Raw genomic sequence first — 19,671 nt, forward strand, 5'->3', positions numbered from 1 at the left:
AAAATTGGTTGCAGAAGTGCTCAGTGCCATGGAATACTCCAATGCAAGCTGAATTCAGTAACCTACCTGGTACCATTTACTTTGGATTAGCCACTGACTTGGCTTACTTCTGCAAAGTCTAAAGTTCCACTGTGTAGAGAAGGTAAAGATACTGAAAGTAACTTCTGGAGCATAGGTAGCACACTCATAAAATTGGTTGCAGACATCGCTAAATCATATGGATAGTGTGCTAACAATGTTTACATCATGTTAGCACATAGTAGTTATCAGATAAATTGAACTGTACACTCCATTGAGTTGAATGCATTACTTTCTTTTCAATGCATTCTGTGGTAAGGTTGTGTACATAACTACTCTGGGTGATTTGGAACTGTATAGATATTGTATGTAGAGTGCTCAGTGCCATGGAAAACTCCAATGCAAGCTGAATTCTGTAACCTACCTGGTACCATTTACTTTGGATCAGCCACTGACTTGGCTTACTTCTGCAAAGGCTAAAGTTCCACTGTGTAGAGAAGGTAAAGTTACTGAAAGTAACTTCTGGAGCATAGGTAGCACACTCATAACATTGGTTGCAAATAACTCTAAATCATATGGCTAGTGTGCTAACAATGTTTACATCATGTTAGCACATAGTAGTTCTCAGCAAAATTGAACTGTACGCTCCTTCGAGTAGAATGCATTACTTTATATTCAATGCATTCTGTGGTAAGGTTATGTACATAACTACTCTGAGTGATTTGCAACTGTGTAGATATTGCATGCAGAGTGCTCAGTGCCATGGAAAACTCCAATGCAAGCTGAATTCAGTAACCTACCTGGTACCATTTACAGTGGAACAGCCATTGACTTGGTTCAATTCTGCAAAGGCTAAAGTTCCACTGTGTAGAGGTAATGTTACTGAAAGTAACTTCTGGAGAATAGGTAGCACACTCATAAAATTGGTTGCAAACAACTCTAAATCATATGGCTAGTCTGCTAACAATGTTTACATCATGTTAGCACATAGTAGTTATCAGCAAAATTGAACTGTATACTCAATTGAGTTGAATCAATTACTCTCTATTCAATGCATTCTGTGGTAAGGTTGTGTACATAACTACACTGGGTGGTTTGGAACAGTATAGATATTGCATGTAGAGTGCTCAGTGCCATGGAATACTCCAATGCAAGCTGAATTCAGTAACCTATCTGGTACCATTTACACTGTGGTGGCCATTGACTTGGTTCAATTCTGCAAAGGCTAAAGTTCCACTGTGTAGAGAAGGTAATGTTACTGAAAGTAACTTCTGGAGAATAGTTAGCACACTCATAAAATTGGTTGCAAACAACTCTAAATCATATGGCTAGTGTGCAAACAATGTTTACATCATGTTAGCACATAGTAGTTATCAGCAAAATTGAACTGTACACTCCATTGAGTTGAATGCATTACTTTCTTTTCAATGCATTCTGTGGTAAGGTTTTGTACATAACTACACTGGGTGGTTTGGAACTGTATAGATATTGCATGTAGAGTGCTCAGTGCCATGGAATACTCCAATGCAAGCTGAATTCAGTAACCTACCTGGTACCATTTACTTTGGATCAGCCACTGACTTGGCTTACTTCTGCAAAGGCTAAAGTTCCACTGTGTAGAGAAGGTAAAGATACTGAAAGTAACTTCTGGAGCATAGGTAGCACACTCATAAAATTGGTTGCAGACATCGCTAAATCATATGGATAGTGTGCTAACAATGTTTACATCATGTTAGCACATAGTAGTTATCAGATAAATTGAACTGTACACTCCATTGAGTTGAATGCATTACTTTCTTTTCAATGCATTCTGTGGTAAGGTTGTGTACATAACTACTCTGGGTGATTTGGAACTGTATAGATATTGTATGTAGAGTGCTCAGTGCCATGGAAAACTCCAATGCAAGCTGAATTCTGTAACCTACCTGGTACCATTTACTTTGGATCAGCCACTGACTTGGCTTACTTCTGCAAAGGCTAAAGTTCCACTGTGTAGAGAAGGTAAAGTTACTGAAAGTAACTTCTGGAGGATAGGTAGCACACTCATAAAATTGTTTGCAAACAACTCTAAATCATATGGCTAGTGTGCTAACAATGTTTACATCATGTTAGCACATAGTAGCTATCAGCAAAATTGAACTGTACACTCCTTCGAGTAGAATGAATTACTTTCTATTCAATGCATTCTGCGGTACGGTTGTGTACATAACTACCCTGGCTGATTTGGAAATGTGTAGATATTGCATGTAGAGTGCTCAGTGCCTTGGAAAACTTCAATGCAAGCTGAATTCAGTAACCTACCTGGTACCATTTACAGTGGAACAGCCATTGACTTGGTTCAATTATGCAAAGGCTAAAGTTCCACTGTGTAGAGAAGGTAATGTTACTGAAAGTAACTTCTGGAGAATAGGTAGCACACTCATAAAATTGGTTGCAAACAACTCTAAATCATATGGCTAGTGTGCTAACAATGTTTACATCATGTTAGCACATAGTAGTTATCAGCAAAATTGAACTGTACACTCCATTGACTTGAATGCATTACTTTCTATTCAATGCATTCTGTGGTAGGGTTGTGTACATAACTACACTGGGTGGTTTGGAACTGTATAGATATTGCATGTAGAGTGCTCAGTGACATGGAATACTCCAATGCAAGCTGAATTCAGTAACCTACCTGGTACCATTTACACTGTGGTGGCCATTGACTTGGTTCAATTCTGCAAAGGCTAAAGTTCCACTGTGTAGAGAAGGTAAAGATACTGAAAGTAACTTCTGGAGCATAGGTAGCACACTCATAAAATTGGTTGCAGACATCGCTAAATCATATGGATAGTGTGCTAACAATGTTTACATCATGTTAGCACATAGTAGTTATCAGATAAATTGAACTGTACACTCCATTGAGTTGAATGCATTACTTTCTTTTCAATGCATTCTGTGGTAAGGTTGTGTACATAACTACTCTGGGTGATTTGGAACTGTATAGATATTGTATGTAGAGTGCTCAGTGCCATGGAAAACTCCAATGCAAGCTGAATTCTGTAACCTACCTGGTACCATTTACTTTGGATCAGCCACTGACTTGGCTTACTTCTGCAAAGGCTAAAGTTCCACTGTGTAGAGAAGGTAAAGTTACTGAAAGTAACTTCTGGAGCATAGGAAGCACACTCATAACATTGGTTGCAAATAACTCTAAATCATATGGCTAGTTTGCTAACAATGTTTACATCATGTTAGCACATAGTAGTTATCAGCAAAATTGAACTGTACGCTCCTTCGAGTAGAATGCATTACTTTATATTCAATGCATTCTGTGGTAGCGTTGTGTACATAACTACACTGGGTGGTTTGGAACTGTATAGATATTGCATGTAGAGTGCTCAGTGACATGGAATACTCCAATGCAAGCTGAATTCAGTAACCTACCTGGTACCATTTACACTGTGGTGGCCATTGACTTGGTTCAATACTGCAAAGGCTAAAGTTCCACTGTGTAGAGAAGGTAAAGATACTGAAAGTAACTTCTAGAGCATAGGTAGCACACTCATAAAATTGGTTGCAGAAGTGCTCAGTGCCATGGAATACTCCAATGCAAGCTGAATTCAGTAACCTACCTGGTACCATTTACTTTGGATTAGCCACTGACTTGGCTTACTTCTGCAAAGTCTAAAGTTCCACTGTGTAGAGAAGGTAAAGATACTGAAAGTAACTTCTGGAGCATAGGTAGCACACTCATAAAATTGGTTGCAGACATCGCTAAATCATATGGATAGTGTGCTAACAATGTTTACATCATGTTAGCACATAGTAGTTATCAGATAAATTGAACTGTACACTCCATTGAGTTGAATGCATTACTTTCTTTTCAATGCATTCTGTGGTAAGGTTGTGTACTTAACTACTCTGGGTGATTTGGAACTGTATAGATATTGTATGTAGAGTGCTCAGTGCCATGGAAAACTCCAATGCAAGCTGAATTCTGTAACCTACCTGGTACCATTTACTTTGGATCAGCCACTGACTTGGCTTACTTCTGCAAAGGCTAAAGTTCCACTGTGTAGAGAAGGTAAAGTTACTGAAAGTAACTTCTGGAGCATAGGTAGCACACTCATAACATTGGTTGCAAATAACTCTAAATCATATGGCTAGTGTGCTAACAATGTTTACATCATGTTAGCACATAGTAGTTCTCAGCAAAATTGAACTGTACGCTCCTTCGAGTAGAATGCATTACTTTATATTCAATGCATTCTGTGGTAAGGTTATGTACATAACTACTCTGAGTGATTTGCAACTGTGTAGATATTGCATGCAGAGTGCTCAGTGCCATGGAAAACTCCAATGCAAGCTGAATTCAGTAACCTACCTGGTACCATTTACAGTGGAACAGCCATTGACTTGGTTCAATTCTGCAAAGGCTAAAGTTCCACTGTGTAGAGGTAATGTTACTGAAAGTAACTTCTGGAGAATAGGTAGCACACTCATAAAATTGGTTGCAAACAACTCTAAATCATATGGCTAGTCTGCTAACAATGTTTACATCATGTTAGCACATAGTAGTTATCAGCAAAATTGAACTGTATACTCAATTGAGTTGAATCAATTACTCTCTATTCAATGCATTCTGTGGTAAGGTTGTGTACATAACTACACTGGGTGGTTTGGAACAGTATAGATATTGCATGTAGAGTGCTCAGTGCCATGGAATATTCCAATGCAAGCTGAATTCAGTAACCTATCTGGTACCATTTACACTGTGGTGGCCATTGACTTGGTTCAATTCTGCAAAGGCTAAAGTTCCACTGTGTAGAGAAGGTAATGTTACTGAAAGTAACTTCTGGAGAATAGTTAGCACACTCATAAAATTGGTTGCAAACAACTCTAAATCATATGGCTAGTGTGCAAACAATGTTTACATCATGTTAGCACATAGTAGTTATCAGCAAAATTGAACTGTACACTCCATTGAGTTGAATGCATTACTTTCTTTTCAATGCATTCTGTGGTAAGGTTTTGTACATAACTACACTGGGTGGTTTGGAACTGTATAGATATTGCATGTAGAGTGCTCAGTGCCATGGAATACTCCAATGCAAGCTGAATTCAGTAACCTACCTGGTACCATTTACTTTGGATCAGCCACTGACTTGGCTTACTTCTGCAAAGGCTAAAGTTCCACTGTGTAGAGAAGGTAAAGATACTGAAAGTAACTTCTGGAGCATAGGTAGCACACTCATAAAATTGGTTGCAGACATCGCTAAATCATATGGATAGTGTGCTAACAATGTTTACATCATGTTAGCACATAGTAGTTATCAGATAAATTGAACTGTACACTCCATTGAGTTGAATGCATTACTTTCTTTTCAATGCATTCTGTGGTAAGGTTGTGTACATAACTACTCTGGGTGATTTGGAACTGTATAGATATTGTATGTAGAGTGCTCAGTGCCATGGAAAACTCCAATGCAAGCTGAATTCTGTAACCTACCTGGTACCATTTACTTTGGATCAGCCACTGACTTGGCTTACTTCTGCAAAGGCTAAAGTTCCACTGTGTAGAGAAGGTAAAGTTACTGAAAGTAACTTCTGGAGCATAGGTAGCACACTCATAACATTGGTTGCAAATAACTCTAAATCATATGGCTAGTGTGCTAACAATGTTTACATCATGTTAGCACATAGTAGTTATCAGCAAAATTGAACTATACGCTCCGAGTAGAATGCATTACTTTATATTCAATGCATTCTGTGGTAAGGTTATGTACATAACTACTCTGGGTGGTTTGGAACTGTATAGATATTGCATGTAGAGTGCTCAGTACCGTGAAAAACTCCAATGCAAGCTGAATTCAGTAACCTACCTGGTACCGTTTACAGTGGAACAGCCATTGACTTGGTTCAATTCTGCAAAGGCTTAAGTTCCACTGTGTAGAGGTAATGTTACTGAAAGTAACTTCTGGAGGATAGGTAGCACACTCATAAAATTGTTTGCAAACAACTCTAAATCATATGGCTAGTGTGCTAACAATGTTTACATCATGTTAGCACATAGTAGCTATCAGCAAAATTGAACTGTACACTCCTTCGAGTAGAATGAATTACTTTCTATTCAATGCATTCTGCGGTACGGTTGTGTACATAACTACCCTGGCTGATTTGGAAATGTGTAGATATTGCATGTAGAGTGCTCAGTGCCTTGGAAAACTTCAATGCAAGCTGAATTCAGTAACCTACCTGGTACCATTTACAGTGGAACAGCCATTGACTTGGTTCAATTATGCAAAGGCTAAAGTTCCACTGTGTAGAGAAGGTAATGTTACTGAAAGTAACTTCTGGAGAATAGGTAGCACACTCATAAAATTGGTTGCAAACAACTCTAAATCATATGGCTAGTGTGCTAACAATGTTTACATCATGTTAGCACATAGTAGTTATCAGCAAAATTGAACTGTACACTCCATTGACTTGAATGCATTACTTTCTATTCAATGCATTCTGTGGTAGGGTTGTGTACATAACTACACTGGGTGGTTTGGAACTGTATAGATATTGCATGTAGAGTGCTCAGTGACATGGAATACTCCAATGCAAGCTGAATTCAGTAACCTACCTGGTACCATTTACACTGTGGTGGCCATTGACTTGGTTCAATTCTGCAAAGGCTAAAGTTCCACTGTGTAGAGAAGGTAAAGATACTGAAAGTAACTTCTGGAGCATAGGTAGCACACTCATAAAATTGGTTGCAGACATCGCTAAATCATATGGATAGTGTGCTAACAATGTTTACATCATGTTAGCACATAGTAGTTATCAGATAAATTGAACTGTACACTCCATTGAGTTGAATGCATTACTTTCTTTTCAATGCATTCTGTGGTAAGGTTGTGTACATAACTACTCTGGGTGATTTGGAACTGTATAGATATTGTATGTAGAGTGCTCAGTGCCATGGAAAACTCCAATGCAAGCTGAATTCTGTAACCTACCTGGTACCATTTACTTTGGATCAGCCACTGACTTGGCTTACTTCTGCAAAGGCTAAAGTTCCACTGTGTAGAGAAGGTAAAGTTACTGAAAGTAACTTCTGGAGCATAGGAAGCACACTCATAACATTGGTTGCAAATAACTCTAAATCATATGGCTAGTTTGCTAACAATGTTTACATCATGTTAGCACATAGTAGCTATCAGCAAAATTGAACTGTATACTCAATTGAGTTGAATCAATTACTTTCTATTCAATGCATTCTGTGGTAAGGTTGTGTACATAACTACACTGGGTGGTTTGGAACAGTATAGATATTGCATGTAGAGTGCTCAGTGCCATGGAATACTCCAAAGCAAGCTGAATTCAGTAACCTACCTGGTACCATTTACACTGTGGTGGCCATTGACTTGGTTCAATTCTGCAAAGGCTAAAGTTCCACTGTGTAGAGAAGGTAAAGATACTGAAAGTAACTTCTGGAGCATAGGTAGCACACTCATAAAATTGGTTGCAGACATCGCTAAATCATATGGATAGTGTGCTAACAATGTTTACATCATGTTAGCACATAGTAGTTATCAGATAAATTGAACTGTACACTCCATTGAGTTGAATGCATTACTTTCTTTTCAATGCATTCTGTGGTAAGGTTGTGTACATAACTACTCTGGGTGATTTGGAACTGTATAGATATTGTATGTAGAGTGCTCAGTGCCATGGAAAACTCCAATGCAAGCTGAATTCTGTAACCTACCTGGTACCATTTACTTTGGATCAGCCACTGACTTGGCTTACTTCTGCAAAGGCTAAAGTTCCACTGTGTAGAGAAGGTAAAGTTACTGAAAGTAACTTCTGGAGCATAGGAAGCACACTCATAACATTGGTTGCAAATAACTCTAAATCATATGGCTAGTTTGCTAACAATGTTTACATCATGTTAGCACATAGTAGTTATCAGCAAAATTGAACTGTACGCTCCTTCGAGTAGAATGCATTACTTTATATTCAATGCATTCTGTGGTAGCGTTGTGTACATAACTACACTGGGTGGTTTGGAACTGTATAGATATTGCATGTAGAGTGCTCAGTGACATGGAATACTCCAATGCAAGCTGAATTCAGTAACCTACCTGGTACCATTTACACTGTGGTGGCCATTGACTTGGTTCAATACTGCAAAGGCTAAAGTTCCACTGTGTAGAGAAGGTAAAGATACTGAAAGTAACTTCTAGAGCATAGGTAGCACACTCATAAAATTGGTTGCAGAAGTGCTCAGTGCCATGGAATACTCCAATGCAAGCTGAATTCAGTAACCTACCTGGTACCATTTACTTTGGATTAGCCACTGACTTGGCTTACTTCTGCAAAGTCTAAAGTTCCACTGTGTAGAGAAGGTAAAGATACTGAAAGTAACTTCTGGAGCATAGGTAGCACACTCATAAAATTGGTTGCAGACATCGCTAAATCATATGGATAGTGTGCTAACAATGTTTACATCATGTTAGCACATAGTAGTTATCAGATAAATTGAACTGTACACTCCATTGAGTTGAATGCATTACTTTCTTTTCAATGCATTCTGTGGTAAGGTTGTGTACTTAACTACTCTGGGTGATTTGGAACTGTATAGATATTGTATGTAGAGTGCTCAGTGCCATGGAAAACTCCAATGCAAGCTGAATTCTGTAACCTACCTGGTACCATTTACTTTGGATCAGCCACTGACTTGGCTTACTTCTGCAAAGGCTAAAGTTCCACTGTGTAGAGAAGGTAAAGTTACTGAAAGTAACTTCTGGAGCATAGGTAGCACACTCATAACATTGGTTGCAAATAACTCTAAATCATATGGCTAGTGTGCTAACAATGTTTACATCATGTTAGCACATAGTAGTTCTCAGCAAAATTGAACTGTACGCTCCTTCGAGTAGAATGCATTACTTTATATTCAATGCATTCTGTGGTAAGGTTATGTACATAACTACTCTGAGTGATTTGCAACTGTGTAGATATTGCATGCAGAGTGCTCAGTGCCATGGAAAACTCCAATGCAAGCTGAATTCAGTAACCTACCTGGTACCATTTACAGTGGAACAGCCATTGACTTGGTTCAATTCTGCAAAGGCTAAAGTTCCACTGTGTAGAGGTAATGTTACTGAAAGTAACTTCTGGAGAATAGGTAGCACACTCATAAAATTGGTTGCAAACAACTCTAAATCATATGGCTAGTCTGCTAACAATGTTTACATCATGTTAGCACATAGTAGTTATCAGCAAAATTGAACTGTATACTCAATTGAGTTGAATCAATTACTCTCTATTCAATGCATTCTGTGGTAAGGTTGTGTACATAACTACACTGGGTGGTTTGGAACAGTATAGATATTGCATGTAGAGTGCTCAGTGCCATGGAATATTCCAATGCAAGCTGAATTCAGTAACCTATCTGGTACCATTTACACTGTGGTGGCCATTGACTTGGTTCAATTCTGCAAAGGCTAAAGTTCCACTGTGTAGAGAAGGTAATGTTACTGAAAGTAACTTCTGGAGAATAGTTAGCACACTCATAAAATTGGTTGCAAACAACTCTAAATCATATGGCTAGTGTGCAAACAATGTTTACATCATGTTAGCACATAGTAGTTATCAGCAAAATTGAACTGTACACTCCATTGAGTTGAATGCATTACTTTCTTTTCAATGCATTCTGTGGTAAGGTTTTGTACATAACTACACTGGGTGGTTTGGAACTGTATAGATATTGCATGTAGAGTGCTCAGTGCCATGGAATACTCCAATGCAAGCTGAATTCAGTAACCTACCTGGTACCATTTACTTTGGATCAGCCACTGACTTGGCTTACTTCTGCAAAGGCTAAAGTTCCACTGTGTAGAGAAGGTAAAGATACTGAAAGTAACTTCTGGAGCATAGGTAGCACACTCATAAAATTGGTTGCAGACATCGCTAAATCATATGGATAGTGTGCTAACAATGTTTACATCATGTTAGCACATAGTAGTTATCAGATAAATTGAACTGTACACTCCATTGAGTTGAATGCATTACTTTCTTTTCAATGCATTCTGTGGTAAGGTTGTGTACATAACTACTCTGGGTGATTTGGAACTGTATAGATATTGTATGTAGAGTGCTCAGTGCCATGGAAAACTCCAATGCAAGCTGAATTCTGTAACCTACCTGGTACCATTTACTTTGGATCAGCCACTGACTTGGCTTACTTCTGCAAAGGCTAAAGTTCCACTGTGTAGAGAAGGTAAAGTTACTGAAAGTAACTTCTGGAGCATAGGTAGCACACTCATAACATTGGTTGCAAATAACTCTAAATCATATGGCTAGTGTGCTAACAATGTTTACATCATGTTAGCACATAGTAGTTATCAGCAAAATTGAACTATACGCTCCGAGTAGAATGCATTACTTTATATTCAATGCATTCTGTGGTAAGGTTATGTACATAACTACTCTGGGTGGTTTGGAACTGTATAGATATTGCATGTAGAGTGCTCAGTACCGTGAAAAACTCCAATGCAAGCTGAATTCAGTAACCTACCTGGTACCGTTTACAGTGGAACAGCCATTGACTTGGTTCAATTCTGCAAAGGCTTAAGTTCCACTGTGTAGAGGTAATGTTACTGAAAGTAACTTCTGGAGGATAGGTAGCACACTCATAAAATTGTTTGCAAACAACTCTAAATCATATGGCTAGTGTGCTAACAATGTTTACATCATGTTAGCACATAGTAGCTATCAGCAAAATTGAACTGTACACTCCTTCGAGTAGAATGAATTACTTTCTATTCAATGCATTCTGCGGTACGGTTGTGTACATAACTACCCTGGCTGATTTGGAAATGTGTAGATATTGCATGTAGAGTGCTCAGTGCCTTGGAAAACTTCAATGCAAGCTGAATTCAGTAACCTACCTGGTACCATTTACAGTGGAACAGCCATTGACTTGGTTCAATTATGCAAAGGCTAAAGTTCCACTGTGTAGAGAAGGTAATGTTACTGAAAGTAACTTCTGGAGAATAGGTAGCACACTCATAAAATTGGTTGCAAACAACTCTAAATCATATGGCTAGTGTGCTAACAATGTTTACATCATGTTAGCACATAGTAGTTATCAGCAAAATTGAACTGTACACTCCATTGACTTGAATGCATTACTTTCTATTCAATGCATTCTGTGGTAGGGTTGTGTACATAACTACACTGGGTGGTTTGGAACTGTATAGATATTGCATGTAGAGTGCTCAGTGACATGGAATACTCCAATGCAAGCTGAATTCAGTAACCTACCTGGTACCATTTACACTGTGGTGGCCATTGACTTGGTTCAATTCTGCAAAGGCTAAAGTTCCACTGTGTAGAGAAGGTAAAGATACTGAAAGTAACTTCTGGAGCATAGGTAGCACACTCATAAAATTGGTTGCAGACATCGCTAAATCATATGGATAGTGTGCTAACAATGTTTACATCATGTTAGCACATAGTAGTTATCAGATAAATTGAACTGTACACTCCATTGAGTTGAATGCATTACTTTCTTTTCAATGCATTCTGTGGTAAGGTTGTGTACATAACTACTCTGGGTGATTTGGAACTGTATAGATATTGTATGTAGAGTGCTCAGTGCCATGGAAAACTCCAATGCAAGCTGAATTCTGTAACCTACCTGGTACCATTTACTTTGGATCAGCCACTGACTTGGCTTACTTCTGCAAAGGCTAAAGTTCCACTGTGTAGAGAAGGTAAAGTTACTGAAAGTAACTTCTGGAGCATAGGAAGCACACTCATAACATTGGTTGCAAATAACTCTAAATCATATGGCTAGTTTGCTAACAATGTTTACATCATGTTAGCACATAGTAGCTATCAGCAAAATTGAACTGTATACTCAATTGAGTTGAATCAATTACTTTCTATTCAATGCATTCTGTGGTAAGGTTGTGTACATAACTACACTGGGTGGTTTGGAACAGTATAGATATTGCATGTAGAGTGCTCAGTGCCATGGAATACTCCAAAGCAAGCTGAATTCAGTAACCTACCTGGTACCATTTACACTGTGGTGGCCATTGACTTGGTTCAATTCTGCAAAGGCTAAAGTTCCACTGTGTAGAGAAGGTAATGTTACTGAAAGTAACTTCTGGAGCATAGGTAGCACACTCATAAAATTGGTTGCAGACATCGCTAAATCATATGGATAGTGTGCTAACAATGTTTACATCATGTTAGCACATAGTAGTTCTCAGCAAAATTGAACTGTACGCTCCTTCGAGTAGAATGCATTACTTTATATTCAATGCATTCTGTGGTAAGGTTATGTACATAACTACTCTGAGTGATTTGCAACTGTGTAGATATTGCATGCAGAGTGCTCAGTGCCATGGAAAACTCCAATGCAAGCTGAATTCAGTAACCTACCTGGTACCATTTACAGTGGAACAGCCATTGACTTGGTTCAATTCTGCAAAGGCTAAAGTTCCACTGTGTAGAGGTAATGTTACTGAAAGTAACTTCTGGAGAATAGGTAGCACACTCATAAAATTGGTTGCAAACAACTCTAAATCATATGGCTAGTCTGCTAACAATGTTTACATCATGTTAGCACATAGTAGTTATCAGCAAAATTGAACTGTATACTCAATTGAGTTGAATCAATTACTCTCTATTCAATGCATTCTGTGGTAAGGTTGTGTACATAACTACACTGGGTGGTTTGGAACAGTATAGATATTGCATGTAGAGTGCTCAGTGCCATGGAATATTCCAATGCAAGCTGAATTCAGTAACCTATCTGGTACCATTTACACTGTGGTGGCCATTGACTTGGTTCAATTCTGCAAAGGCTAAAGTTCCACTGTGTAGAGAAGGTAATGTTACTGAAAGTAACTTCTGGAGAATAGTTAGCACACTCATAAAATTGGTTGCAAACAACTCTAAATCATATGGCTAGTGTGCAAACAATGTTTACATCATGTTAGCACATAGTAGTTATCAGCAAAATTGAACTGTACACTCCATTGAGTTGAATGCATTACTTTCTTTTCAATGCATTCTGTGGTAAGGTTTTGTACATAACTACACTGGGTGGTTTGGAACTGTATAGATATTGCATGTAGAGTGCTCAGTGCCATGGAATACTCCAATGCAAGCTGAATTCAGTAACCTACCTGGTACCATTTACTTTGGATCAGCCACTGACTTGGCTTACTTCTGCAAAGGCTAAAGTTCCACTGTGTAGAGAAGGTAAAGATACTGAAAGTAACTTCTGGAGCATAGGTAGCACACTCATAAAATTGGTTGCAGACATCGCTAAATCATATGGATAGTGTGCTAACAATGTTTACATCATGTTAGCACATAGTAGTTATCAGATAAATTGAACTGTACACTCCATTGAGTTGAATGCATTACTTTCTTTTCAATGCATTCTGTGGTAAGGTTGTGTACATAACTACTCTGGGTGATTTGGAACTGTATAGATATTGTATGTAGAGTGCTCAGTGCCATGGAAAACTCCAATGCAAGCTGAATTCTGTAACCTACCTGGTACCATTTACTTTGGATCAGCCACTGACTTGGCTTACTTCTGCAAAGGCTAAAGTTCCACTGTGTAGAGAAGGTAAAGTTACTGAAAGTAACTTCTGGAGCATAGGTAGCACACTCATAACATTGGTTGCAAATAACTCTAAATCATATGGCTAGTGTGCTAACAATGTTTACATCATGTTAGCACATAGTAGTTATCAGCAAAATTGAACTATACGCTCCGAGTAGAATGCATTACTTTATATTCAATGCATTCTGTGGTAAGGTTATGTACATAACTACTCTGGGTGGTTTGGAACTGTATAGATATTGCATGTAGAGTGCTCAGTACCGTGAAAAACTCCAATGCAAGCTGAATTCAGTAACCTACCTGGTACCGTTTACAGTGGAACAGCCATTGACTTGGTTCAATTCTGCAAAGGCTTAAGTTCCACTGTGTAGAGGTAATGTTACTGAAAGTAACTTCTGGAGGATAGGTAGCACACTCATAAAATTGTTTGCAAACAACTCTAAATCATATGGCTAGTGTGCTAACAATGTTTACATCATGTTAGCACATAGTAGCTATCAGCAAAATTGAACTGTACACTCCTTCGAGTAGAATGAATTACTTTCTATTCAATGCATTCTGCGGTACGGTTGTGTACATAACTACCCTGGCTGATTTGGAAATGTGTAGATATTGCATGTAGAGTGCTCAGTGCCTTGGAAAACTTCAATGCAAGCTGAATTCAGTAACCTACCTGGTACCATTTACAGTGGAACAGCCATTGACTTGGTTCAATTATGCAAAGGCTAAAGTTCCACTGTGTAGAGAAGGTAATGTTACTGAAAGTAACTTCTGGAGAATAGGTAGCACACTCATAAAATTGGTTGCAAACAACTCTAAATCATATGGCTAGTGTGCTAACAATGTTTACATCATGTTAGCACATAGTAGTTATCAGCAAAATTGAACTGTACACTCCATTGACTTGAATGCATTACTTTCTATTCAATGCATTCTGTGGTAGGGTTGTGTACATAACTACACTGGGTGGTTTGGAACTGTATAGATATTGCATGTAGAGTGCTCAGTGACATGGAATACTCCAATGCAAGCTGAATTCAGTAACCTACCTGGTACCATTTACACTGTGGTGGCCATTGACTTGGTTCAATTCTGCAAAGGCTAAAGTTCCACTGTGTAGAGAAGGTAAAGATACTGAAAGTAACTTCTGGAGCATAGGTAGCACACTCATAAAATTGGTTGCAGACATCGCTAAATCATATGGATAGTGTGCTAACAATGTTTACATCATGTTAGCACATAGTAGTTATCAGATAAATTGAACTGTACACTCCATTGAGTTGAATGCATTACTTTCTTTTCAATGCATTCTGTGGTAAGGTTGTGTACATAACTACTCTGGGTGATTTGGAACTGTATAGATATTGTATGTAGAGTGCTCAGTGCCATGGAAAACTCCAATGCAAGCTGAATTCTGTAACCTACCTGGTACCATTTACTTTGGATCAGCCACTGACTTGGCTTACTTCTGCAAAGGCTAAAGTTCCACTGTGTAGAGAAGGTAAAGTTACTGAAAGTAACTTCTGGAGCATAGGAAGCACACTCATAACATTGGTTGCAAATAACTCTAAATCATATGGCTAGTTTGCTAACAATGTTTACATAATGTTAGCACATAGTAGCTATCAGCAAAATTGAACTGTATACTCAATTGAGTTGAATCAATTACTTTCTATTCAATGCATTCTGTGGTAAGGTTGTGTACATAACTACACTGGGTGGTTTGGAACAGTATAGATATTGCATGTAGAGTGCTCAGTGCCATGGAATACTCCAAAGCAAGCTGAATTCAGTAACCTACCTGGTACCATTTACACTGTGGTGGCCATTGACTTGGTTCAATTCTGCAAAGGCTAAAGTTCCACTGTGTAGAGAAGGTAATGTTACTGAAAGTAACTTCTGGAGCATAGGTAGCACACTCATAAAATTGGTTGCAGACATCGCTAAATCATATGGATAGTGTGCTAACAATGTTTACATCATGTTAGCACATAGTAGTTCTCAGCAAAATTGAACTGTACGCTCCTTCGAGTAGAATGCATTACTTTATATTCAATGCATTCTGTGGTAAGGTTATGTACATAACTACTCTGAGTGATTTGCAACTGTGTAGATATTGCATGCAGAGTGCTCAGTGCCATGGAAAACTCCAATGCAAGCTGAATTCAGTAACCTACCTGGTACCATTTACAGTGGAACAGCCATTGACTTGGTTCAATTCTGCAAAGGCTAAAGTTCCACTGTGTAGAGGTAATGTTACTGAAAGTAACTTCTGGAGAATAGGTAGCACACTCATAAAATTGGTTGCAAACAACTCTAAATCATATGGCTAGTCTGCTAACAATGTTTACATCATGTTAGCACATAGTAGTTATCAGCAAAATTGAACTGTATACTCAATTGAGTTGAATCAATTACTCTCTATTCAATGCATTCTGTGGTAAGGTTGTGTACATAACTACACTGGGTGGTTTGGAACAGTATAGATATTGCATGTAGAGTGCTCAGTGCCATGGAATATTCCAATGCAAGCTGAATTCAGTAACCTATCTGGTACCATTTACACTGTGGTGGCCATTGACTTGGTTCAATTCTGCAAAGGCTAAAGTTCCACTGTGTAGAGAAGGTAATGTTACTGAAAGTAACTTCTGGAGAATAGTTAGCACACTCATAAAATTGGTTGCAAACAACTCTAAATCATATGGCTAGTGTGCAAACAATGTTTACATCATGTTAGCACATAGTAGTTATCAGCAAAATTGAACTGTACACTCCATTGAGTTGAATGCATTACTTTCTTTTCAATGCATTCTGTGGTAAGGTTTTGTACATAACTACACTGGGTGGTTTGGAACTGTATAGATATTGCATGTAGAGTGCTCAGTGCCATGGAATACTCCAATGCAAGCTGAATTCAGTAACCTACCTGGTACCATTTACTTTGGATCAGCCACTGACTTGGCTTACTTCTGCAAAGGCTAAAGTTCCACTGTGTAGAGAAGGTAAAGATACTGAAAGTAACTTCTGGAGCATAGGTAGCACACTCATAAAATTGGTTGCAGACATCGCTAAATCATATGGATAGTGTGCTAACAATGTTTACATCATGTTAGCACATAGTAGTTATCAGATAAATTGAACTGTACACTCCATTGAGTTGAATGCATTACTTTCTTTTCAATGCATTCTGTGGTAAGGTTGTGTACATAACTACTCTGGGTGATTTGGAACTGTATAGATATTGTATGTAGAGTGCTCAGTGCCATGGAAAACTCCAATGCAAGCTGAATTCTGTAACCTACCTGGTACCATTTACTTTGGATCAGCCACTGACTTGGCTTACTTCTGCAAAGGCTAAAGTTCCACTGTGTAGAGAAGGTAAAGTTACTGAAAGTAACTTCTGGAGCATAGGTAGCACACTCATAACATTGGTTGCAAATAACTCTAAATCATATGGCTAGTGTGCTAACAATGTTTACATCATGTTAGCACATAGTAGTTATCAGCAAAATTGAACTATACGCTCCGAGTAGAATGCATTACTTTATATTCAATGCATTCTGTGGTAAGGTTATGTACATAACTACTCTGGGTGGTTTGGAACTGTATAGATATTGCATGTAGAGTGCTCAGTACCGTGAAAAACTCCAATGCAAGCTGAATTCAGTAACCTACCTGGTACCGTTTACAGTGGAACAGCCATTGACTTGGTTCAATTCTGCAAAGGCTTAAGTTCCACTGTGTAGAGGTAATGTTACTGAAAGTAACTTCTGGAGGATAGGTAGCACACTCATAAAATTGTTTGCAAACAACTCTAAATCATATGGCTAGTGTGCTAACAATGTTTACATCATGTTAGCACATAGTAGCTATCAGCAAAATTGAACTGTACACTCCTTCGAGTAGAATGAATTACTTTCTATTCAATGCATTCTGCGGTACGGTTGTGTACATAACTACCCTGGCTGATTTGGAAATGTGTAGATATTGCATGTAGAGTGCTCAGTGCCTTGGAAAACTTCAATGCAAGCTGAATTCAGTAACCTACCTGGTACCATTTACAGTGGAACAGCCATTGACTTGGTTCAATTATGCAAAGGCTAAAGTTCCACTGTGTAGAGAAGGTAATGTTACTGAAAGTAACTTCTGGAGAATAGGTAGCACACTCATAAAATTGGTTGCAAACAACTCTAAATCATATGGCTAGTGTGCTAACAATGTTTACATCATGTTAGCACATAGTAGTTATCAGCAAAATTGAACTGTACACTCCATTGACTTGAATGCATTACTTTCTATTCAATGCATTCTGTGGTAGGGTTGTGTACATAACTACACTGGGTGGTTTGGAACTGTATAGATATTGCATGTAGAGTGCTCAGTGACATGGAATACTCCAATGCAAGCTGAATTCAGTAACCTACCTGGTACCATTTACACTGTGGTGGCCATTGACTTGGTTCAATTCTGCAAAGGCTAAAGTTCCACTGTGTAGAGAAGGTAAAGATACTGAAAGTAACTTCTGGAGCATAGGTAGCACACTCATAAAATTGGTTGCAGACATCGCTAAATCATATGGATAGTGTGCTAACAATGTTTACATCATGTTAGCACATAGTAGTTATCAGATAAATTGAACTGTACACTCCATTGAGTTGAATGCATTACTTTCTTTTCAATGCATTCTGTGGTAAGGTTGTGTACATAACTACTCTGGGTGATTTGGAACTGTATAGATATTGTATGTAGAGTGCTCAGTGCCATGGAAAACTCCAATGCAAGCTGAATTCTGTAACCTACCTGGTACCATTTACTTTGGATCAGCCACTGACTTGGCTTACTTCTGCAAAGGCTAAAGTTCCACTGTGTAGAGAAGGTAAAGTTACTGAAAGTAACTTCTGGAGCATAGGAAGCACACTCATAACATTGGTTGCAAATAACTCTAAATCATATGGCTAGTTTGCTAACAATGTTTACATCATGTTAGCACATAGTAGCTATCAGCAAAATTGAACTGTATACTCAATTGAGTTGAATCAATTACTTTCTATTCAATGCATTCTGTGGTAAGGTTGTGTACATAACTACACTGGGTGGTTTGGAACAGTATAGATATTGCATGTAGAGTGCTCAGTGCCATGGAATACTCCAAAGCAAGCTGAATTCAGTAACCTACCTGGTACCATTTACACTGTGGTGGCCATTGACTTGGTTCAATTCTGCAAAGGCTAAAGTTCCACTGTGTAGAGAAGGTAATGTTACTGAAAGTAACTTCTGGAGCATAGGTAGCACACTCATAAAATTGGTTGCAGACATCGCTAAATCATAAGGATAGTGTGCTAACAATGTTTACATCATGTTAGCACATAGTAGTTATCAGATAAATTGAACTGTACACTCCATTGAGTTGAATGCATTACTTTCTTTTCAATGCATTCTGTGGTAAGGTTGTGTACATAACTACTCTGGGTGATTTGGAACTGTATAGATATTGTATGTAGAGTGCTCAGTGCTATGGAAAACTCCAATGCAAGCTGAATTCTGTAACCTACCTGGTACCATTTACTTTGGATCAGCCACTGACTTGGCTTACTTCTGCAAAGGCTAAAGTTCCACTGTGTAGAGAAGGTAAAGTTACTGAAAGTAACTTCTGGAGCATAGGTAGCACACTCATAACATTGGTTGCAAATAACTCTAAATCATATGGCTAGTGTGCTAACAATGTTTACATCATGTTAGCACATAGTAGTTATCAGCAAAATTGAACTATACGCTCCTTCGAGTAGAATGCATTACTTTATATTCAATGCATTCTGTGGTAAGGTTATGTACATAACTACTCTGGGTGGTTTGGAACTGTATAGATATTGCATGTAGAGTGCTCAGTACCGTGAAAAACTCCAATGCAAGCTGAATTCAGTAACCTACCTGGTACCATTTACAGTGGAACAGCCATTGACTTGGTTCAATTCTGCAAAGGCTAAACTTCCACTGTGTAGAGGAATGTTACTGAAAGTAAC

Source organism: Hypanus sabinus, chromosome 11 (assembly GCF_030144855.1).
Source record: "Hypanus sabinus isolate sHypSab1 chromosome 11, sHypSab1.hap1, whole genome shotgun sequence".
In the NCBI taxonomy this organism is placed as follows: domain Eukaryota; kingdom Metazoa; phylum Chordata; class Chondrichthyes; order Myliobatiformes; family Dasyatidae; genus Hypanus; species Hypanus sabinus.